Raw genomic sequence first — 6,995 nt, forward strand, 5'->3', positions numbered from 1 at the left:
GTTAAATTCCTCAAAATCATATCACAAGTTTTTCTAACTTCAGATCTTGAGTTCTTAATGTAACAAATAACATGTTCCCTAGCTCTTAATCCCTGAACTCCCTTAAAGGAAGAAAAGAAGGCAAGCAAGGGAGAAGGAAGGGAGGGGGAGGAAAGGAAGAAAAAGAAGAAAACACTGCTACTACAAAAGACCTGCCTCCTAAAGCAAAAATCCATATAAAAACTTTTTCCATTTAAAAATATAGATTAAGATTATTCCATACTCCCCCTCCCCCGCCACCCACTTTCTTTGGTAAAAGCATCAGTTTACAGGATACATAGGATAAGCAGCAGCCAGACGTGGAAGGGTTGCCAGGGAGAACCAGAAACACCAATGTTGTGGGTGGGACAGCTAGAGCTTGCAGGAGCTCACTCACACTAGTTAACAACCAGGGTGAGAGTTGCCCTATTAAAATCTTATCAAAGCCTGGTAATGGGAAGCCCATAAGGTCTCCTGCACACCGGTCCAACCCAGGAAATACTGTCTGGCACCCGTGTTTTTTCGTACTCAGGTTAAGTTTGGCTTTCCCTGCACTCTGGCTGCGTTTTAATTAGCCATTCAGGTACCTCCGAGGAACTGGAGATGGGGGTCCATCAAGCTAGAAGCCTAAACCTTCAGGGATGGGGTTTCCATCTTCCTAGATTAGCAAGCCTCAGACTAGATCTACACAATGTGCCTAGGATGTGTAGGGAAAGCGGGGGCGGGCAAGGAGACCAAGTTGGATATTTTTTTCTCTCCACCTTCTACTTGGGCTTTTGCAGTTATGCGAGGGCAAAATTCTATAAAAATGTTGGAATCAAATTTCCACTGCTTCTGCTTTGTTGCTCATTGAAAACGGCAAAATGCATACAAAACCGGCAGCTCAAAACCACAGGCGTGCTTAAGGCGAGATTGTCGGCTTGGAAATGTCACAATGAGTAAAAGACGTAATGAATGTACTTTTGCGTTTTTCTTTCTCACTGTACTGTTCAGCCCGGGAGTATCTCAGACTGCCCCTTCCCCTAATTTTGGGCTTTCCAAGGCTCCGAAGTTTATTTCTTCCACCAAGTGGGAATCGCTTCTTCTGACCTCTTCCGCAGCAGACTAGGACAGTTTACTGCGCTCAAGACGGCGCACTCGTGGGCTGAAAAGAAACACCTAATACACGTGTACATGCTTCAGGGCTCAAAACCTGACTTTCGGTTGTTGGATATTCCGAATCGCTTAAGACAACTGTTCCCAGCTGGTTCGCTTGACTTAGAGATAGAGGCGCCCCTGTAGGGGACCGAGTCTGTGCGCTGTGCCTTGCCGAAGGTCTGATGCTCGCCCAACCCGCTCGCTCGCCTAGCCGGAAAGTCTACCAAGCCTCCGCGTTGGGCAAGCCGTGCGAAGAGAAAACAGTAGGTCGCAGACAAAGGCATTCTCTACCATTCGGCGACCTCCTTCCGGATGAATAAACGTCCTTTCCCTTGGAAAACTGCAGATTGATGAGGTCTAAAAAGGATACTGGGACCCGTAAGTCCCAAGGTGAGTGGGTTTCCAACTCCAAGAGCTCTGAGGGGTAATTCAGATTCTGAGCAGCACAAGTTTGTACCTCTAGAAGCTATCTCCTTCAGTATCTTTCCAGACTAATACTAATACTTGGGGTGGGCAAAAATCCAGACACTTTCTGAAAACTCTGAACCAAGTGTGACATCCCCAGTTAAAGAACGATCTTAGCTGAGGTTTCACCTTCAGTGCTGGAAGGAGTCTTCACCGCCAGAATCAGCTGCAGGCTGCTCCTTCTTACAGGACACTTCTGTGCCGCTACGGCATTCAACAGTCCTCTTGCTGGCTGTGCGCTTGGCTCGGTGCTTGGGAGGTGGACCCTTAAGGTGGCGGGGCTCTGAAGCACTGTGCCGCAAAGCTGTAGGTTTGGCAACTGTAGGCCCCAGAGTCTTGGCTGCGACTAGTTTGACCAGATTTCCTCCCAGGCCCCAGCTGTGCCTTGCCCAGGTTTACACCGGTCTGAACCAGGCGAGTCCTCGTAGTGGGGTGAGTGAGAGCTGGGAGCCAGAGCAGGCAGTGATTCAGGGAGCCGAGATTGCCTGAATTCCGTGGAACCTCCAGGTTAAGTTCTCTCAAACGTGTGGTTACTCACTGCGAGGAACTCAGAAGCAAAAGATTCAACAGTTAAGTTGGTGGGGACTTTTTCTACTTAAAGTAATAATTTGCTAATTCGGATCTATTGCTTTTAAATATCGAGTTCCAGAGACCTCTGTCAATGCAGGCTTAATTTCATCCCACTGATGAAGGATGTTTATAAATGGCGCCTGTGGTGTGAGCCGGGTGTGAAAATATCAGTTTTATGCCTTTTGATAAGAATTACCGAGGTGGAAGGCTTATTAGACGATTACAAATTTCGCAGCTGCTCACTGCCCAATTAGGCGGCTCTTCGGTGAGTGGAAGCTGTGGGGGTCGAGGCGGGTTGGTGTTTCCACTTTCCAGTCCCGGACCTCCAATCAAGAACTGACTCTAAGGGATCCAGACCCTTTTCCTTACCCTCGGGTTGTAGGAAGGCACACTCCAGGAGTCCCAGTTTACGCCAGAGCCTCACAGTCTGGGACAGGGACAGGACATATTCGCAAGTCCCTCTGGCTATCTCTTCTATCCCACCCCTTCTTGGAAAGATCCAGGTGGTCCAGGGGTGTTGGTAGTCCCCCTGGGTGGGCCTTCAACCTCTGGTATTCATTTGAGGAGAGGTAACCATCTAGACTTTTCAATTTAGTAGGTAAGAACCAAGATCCCATGTTCATTCCTTTCCCACCCGCAGACACACGGGATGTTTTTTGTTCTGTCCTCATTGGTTCAAAATTGATCTGAATTGAAATTTTGGCTAAAAATTCTCATTATGAAGATAGAGACACATTATACACACATACTTATACCTTCTGTTTTTAGCCCAAGTACCTAAAAGTGGGAAAAGATTCTCTGCAAAGCAGCAGGTGAACTTTTTCTTTGCCCAAGCCAAGGAGGAATGTAGGTAAGAAGTGTGAGGCCAACTCCAAGGAGCTGGGCTTCTATGCAAGATCTATACCTCTTAGACTGGCCACTCACAAGGGGTCATGAGGTCCTTGGGCCCAAGACGGGCGGGGCGATCAGCCCTAGCTTTCATTTGGAATACCTGCCCTTCCCGCCCCCCCCCCCCCCCCCGCCCACGTCCACATTCAACCCTCACCCAAAGGCTTACACCGCACGCCATACAGAAAATGACTCACCACCCGGTAGACTACCGAGCAAGCTGGGGTGCACGAAATTAACACCGCAGGAGAAGTCCGTGTCCCGCAGAGTGACAGAAGTAAAGTAGACGCCAGTCCTGGCTTTTAGGTCTTCTGCTTATGTCTGACGACCATCCTCCTTTCCCAAGCCCAGAAGGCTCTAAAAATGAATCATTTCCTCCACTTATGCAGAGATAGGAGCTCTTAGATCAAGATTAGTATTTTGAAAACCTGATTGAGAGCCGCCTGATTAGGCGAGGGTGGGTGAAAAGACCGCATAAACGCCAGCGCCCCCGCCCCACTTCCCCCAAACAGCTTTAGCGCTCTTGGCATCTCCAAATGACCCACGCAAGTGATTCTTGATAGTAGACAAATAGCACTCCATAGTACTTTGCAAACGGTTACACAAATATACGATAATTAAATCTCCAAACTGGACCTCATTTTTAATTTCACTTTAAATGCAATTCTGTGCTATACACGGCCTGATGGCGCCAACTCCTGCACTTTCCATTCGGACCAGCCATCTCGTGAATGAGCTATCTCATGGAAAATGCATTATGTGGATTCCTGATTTCTCACTTGATGAAAAACACAAGTCTTTCTGATCCTCACGCACAAGTTAGCTTTTCTGGAAGTCGGTCCATCCCAATCCTTCAGTTCTCTACAGGGTCCCAGGTGAATCAGAGCTTTCTTCTCCCTCCACTCCTCCGGTAAAAGACTTGGTAGAGGGATGGCTGATATGAACTTGTGCACAGTTGCCGAAAAAGGAAAACAATGGCTGTAGGAAAATGCTTTAAAGACCCTCGTGTTTATGGGAGAAAAAAATATAATTGAGGAAAAACCAAATTTGTAAACATTTCTTGGCCCCAAACTCTTTAACACTGGCTCACTTCATCACAGGAAAATCTGTCTATCCCCATCCACTCGCCTGCTAGCCTGCTACTGACCTGTCGGGACAAGATCATTCCCATCTTCCTCTTCTACACAAATAAGGCAAGCAAATTATTTGTGAGTGCATATATGTTTTTATAATATATATCTAATTGAAGGACTATTACATAATTTTGTTAAGGCCTTTAAGAAATAGACTCACAGATATTTTTTAAACTACCTAGCATATACAGAATGCTCTTTTTAATTTTTAAATAATTTTTTTTTGTGGTGCTGGGTATTGAACCCACCATCTCACTGCAAGTGCTCTACCACTGAGCCACATCCCTAGTCCCTCCCAGATATTCTTATATTGCTTATGCTTCAAACTTTTCTCTTATTTCTTAAAAAGGGTGAGTTTGGAAATAAGATTATTTTAACATAATCTCTTACCAAATACGTCTTCATGCACTAAAAGTAATGAAGTAAAATTTATAAATAAGCTGTTTAAACAAACACACAGTCCAATCCTACTAAATGACTGCATCTGAGTACCCCCACGCTGCCAGAATTCGACGCAGCAGCTGGCTGGCCGCTTCTAGGACTTAAGATTCTGTCTAGGATGAGATGAAAGAGCAATACTCATTAGCAACATACTTCTGTCTTTCTTGTAGCCTTGATTTCAAATTTAGTCGCAAACCATAAGCTTTTGTGCTGCTCAGATGTTCCTTCTTTAATCAGAAAACTTTTCTCAAATGGAGCGCGAACCGCTAGGTAAGTCAGCCCTGGGGCTGCCGGCGAGCGGTCGCGTTCCTCAGATGCAGAGGAGATGCGCTTTTGTAGAGAAAGACTAAAACGTTCAAGTCAGAGACCTCCACTTTCCTTTCTGCTTGCTGCAGAACGGGATGTAACCTGAATCTTTGTTTAGATTTTGGTTGGGGAGCGAGAATTTAAAAGCCAAGGCAAACGCAGAGAGCAGATTTTTTAAAAATCACGTTAACAGACCATCCCCCGTGGGGTGTTCCCCCTCCCCCCTTTAATACTAAACCTGGAGTAAGTTGGCTTGTCCTGATAAAGATCTTAACATGTAGAGAAGGCGGGTTTTCCTAAAGTAGGTGAGGCTATTCCTCCAGGAAAACTCCCCCCCCCACCCCTCCCTCTATGTAAAGTTCCACCCTCTGGAAAGCAAACACCCCCCCCCCCTTTCCTGGAGGGGCAGACTTCAGTGGAGTCAGAAAAGGAATCTCAAGTACGATCTGTCAGGGAGCGGTTGCGGCCACTGCGGCTTCTCTGGAGGAAGACTCACTTGTGACATTCCTATCCTCCTCGGTGTTAGCTTTTATTAGTTCTTTGGGGCGGGGGAGGGGGAAAGATCTGTAGCCACGGGCAGCCTCTGATCCTCCGGAGTTGGTATGTGATAAGCGGCCCTAGCAGTGCCATGTATTGGAAGAGCGATCAGATGTTTGTGTGTAAACTAGAAGAAAAGGACGTGCCGGACCTGGCAGTTCCCCCAGAGAAGGTGAGCGAGCCGATGACTGGCCAGGCCAGTTGAATTGCAGTTTCCTTGGAACGCGAGTTGTTTTGGCTTCTAAATGAGGTTCAGAAACTACCTGTAACCGGCCTCATCTTCAGACCTGGCAATTTTTTTTTTTATTACGTAGTAGCGCTAGTCCGTAATCATTGCCCCCCTCCGCACAAGCTCACTTAACCTGAGGCATGGAGACTGTAATTTGGGAGACGAAGCCTCCAGCCTAAGGCGCTCTCGGGTCCATGTGAGTCGTGCTTTTGTTCTGTTTGCTATGGAGATCCGGGAGAGCGGGTCGGGAGTACCGGGCGGCTGTGGGGAGGGACCGTAGACTCCACGAGTTCGGCTGCGGGCTGACACTTGCTCGTCCCAAAGCGCCCCTGGCCGCAGGGCGACCCGCGCTACCTCTGCCCCACAACAAGATACAGGGAGATGTGGCTCCAGGAAGGCCTCGGGGATCCCAGTAAGGGCCAGAAGAATCGTTTTATTTAAAACACCAATGGAAGCAAATCCCACCGCATAAAACGAGTCTGACGGTTCGTCTGGGTAGATGGAGGGAACTGACAAGCTCTCATTTCACTCTGGTGGCAAGACCTGTGGGTGCATCGCCATTTCAGTTTGAAAATCATCTGCAGCCTGTTGGAGGGCCTCAGGAGGACCCGCAGCAGGCACTGATGTCTTTGGACGCTGGCTGGTAACACCCGGCAAAACTGGGGCTTTCCTGCTTGTACTCTTTGTGTACATCTTGGTGCAGCTGCGGTCCCTCGTAGGGAACGCACCCGGGGGTCCCTGATAGGGTCCGCAAGACCCCCCCCCCCATTCGGGCAGAATCTCGTCTGACGCTTTCAAAGCACGGAAGAAAGCAGAGGGGACGACGAATGAGAAATACGGAAGCGTGGGCCATTCGGGTTCTGGAGACCCACTAACTCCCAGGCTAGAGTTTTCATACTGCGGCAGAAAAAGCCCCCAGAGGCTGCGTTTTCTTTTAAGAACAAAACTCCAGCAAAGGCTTGGAAACACTTTAGTAACGCGCGTTGTTGCTTTAAAACATTCTGACCGAGGTTGGGTGAGTTTTTCTAATGGCACAAATTAAATTCAGCTGGATATTTTCCATTATTCGACCCGCTTTTTGCGCTGGTTAAAAATAATCCCTTAGTAGCTCAAATGTTGACTTACTGAGCAATAAGTGGCAATTTACACCTTAAAGAAACGAGTGTAAATCACTCATGGCTCTAATTGCTGTAAGTTTACGAAAGAGCTGCTGGCTCGGTTTAATCTGAAGCATTTTCATTCAAATTGTCATCGGAACAAACACCAGGCTT

This window comes from Marmota monax, unplaced genomic scaffold (genome assembly GCF_021218885.2).
Source record: "Marmota monax isolate L192 unplaced genomic scaffold, Marmota_monax_Labrador192_F-V1.1 WCK01_AAM20220418_F8-fsc00046, whole genome shotgun sequence".
NCBI classification, from domain to species: Eukaryota; Metazoa; Chordata; class Mammalia; order Rodentia; family Sciuridae; genus Marmota; species Marmota monax.